Below are 1,654 nucleotides of genomic sequence, written 5' to 3'. Positions count from 1 at the left end.
CGACGCCATGTTGGATTGGGGGGAAACGCTGCTACATCCGGGGAATCCGGGCAATCACCATGGCAACCAAGTCAGCTACAGGTTGACCCCCGTGAACTCTCTCTCTCTCTAAATTAAATTAAATTAAATTAAATTAAATTAAATTAAATTAAATTAAATTAAATTTAAAGGGCTTCATTAACTAGGTGTAAGGTGCTGTTTTCACTTTGTTTTCCTAAAGTGAAATATATAACCTAAAATAGGTGATGAAATTGAGAAATAAGGTGCATTTCCCTGGACGAGGCCACCGCGATCCTGTCAAACAATAAAAACTCTACGTCACAAATACAGAGAACAAGATATTATTAAAGGGGACCTATTATGAAAAAATATACTTTTTCAGTGCGTGTGCATTTATTTTCATTTTTTTTGTCAGCACGTCATGAAACAAGCCGTTCAGATTTGCCTTTCCCTACATCATTTAGGACCTCAGTAGAATTAGAACCGCCCTCCATCTGAGTAACTCCACCCACGGCTGGAGAATAACAAGCAGCGCTGGGAACTGCTCTGTTGGCTTCCAGACCAGCAAACCTTTTCAAAGAAAGAGGAATTAATACCAACTGTCCGTCAAGACATATGATGGAAATGTAAGTATGAAAAACATAATTCTGCTGTGTGTTTCTTTCTTTCTTTCCAAAAAACGAAAAAAAGTATGGATCCACTGTGTGTTTTTCCAAACAAATAAAAATAAAAATGAATATAAATAAACCAATAAAACCACCAATAAAAATAGTGTGTTTCGGTTGTAGACATTTACATGAACGGTGTCCACGTCCCCCCACAAGCTTGAAGCACGGCAACGAAAGGCGGAAACAAATTTTTAAATGAGGCTTCGTAGATCTAATACGAGGGAAGATTCAGCAACTGGATTGCTTATTTCTCACCACAAATTCACAAACAGATTTTGGTGGACTGATAAGGCGAAATCAGTGAAATATTACGGACTAAATACAACAAAACTTGTGCTCAAACCCCATTGGCCCAGAACAAGGGGCCTCAGCAGGGTGGCGCCACCCACAGAAACAGGGCGTCCTGGAACAGGACGGTCTAGAGGCATGTTGTATTTTCAGCCCAAAATTTCAAAAACATGGGGACCATGTTTGAGGACCTCGGAGACCTAATAATAACTTGTTGAAAAGGAGCATAATAGGTCCCCTTTAACATTATGGCCGACTCATAGTTAGGATTGGGAACAAATCTTTTCAATGACTCCAGAGTCAGGAGTCACTCCGCAAAAGAGTGGGCAACTCCCGAACGGAATAATTCCTGAGGACTTGGAGCAGCGTACAATAGGGGAGTCTTCAGAATCAAGACGGTGGTTAAAATCAGGATACGTTGAGTTTATTTCTCTCCCTCTGTCACAGCGCCATGATTGTCAGTTAGTGGATGGACAGAGGGCACAGTGCAGGTTAAAGGGGAACAGGAATTCGGCAAACGCCCGGAGGTCCATTCCGTCCAATCAATTTGGTATTAGATACCATGACTGATGTTGGTTGACCTCTCTCTGTCTCTCTCCCCCACCTCTCTCTCTCTCTCTCTCTCTCTCTCTCTCTCTCTCTCCCCGTCTGTCAGCATCTCCTCTATAAGCACCACACACACTCAGAGCGACAGAACT

This window comes from Zeus faber (genome assembly GCF_960531495.2).
Source record: "Zeus faber genome assembly, chromosome: 9".
Taxonomy (NCBI): domain Eukaryota; kingdom Metazoa; phylum Chordata; class Actinopteri; order Zeiformes; family Zeidae; genus Zeus; species Zeus faber.
This window is presented reverse-complemented; position numbering follows the sequence as displayed.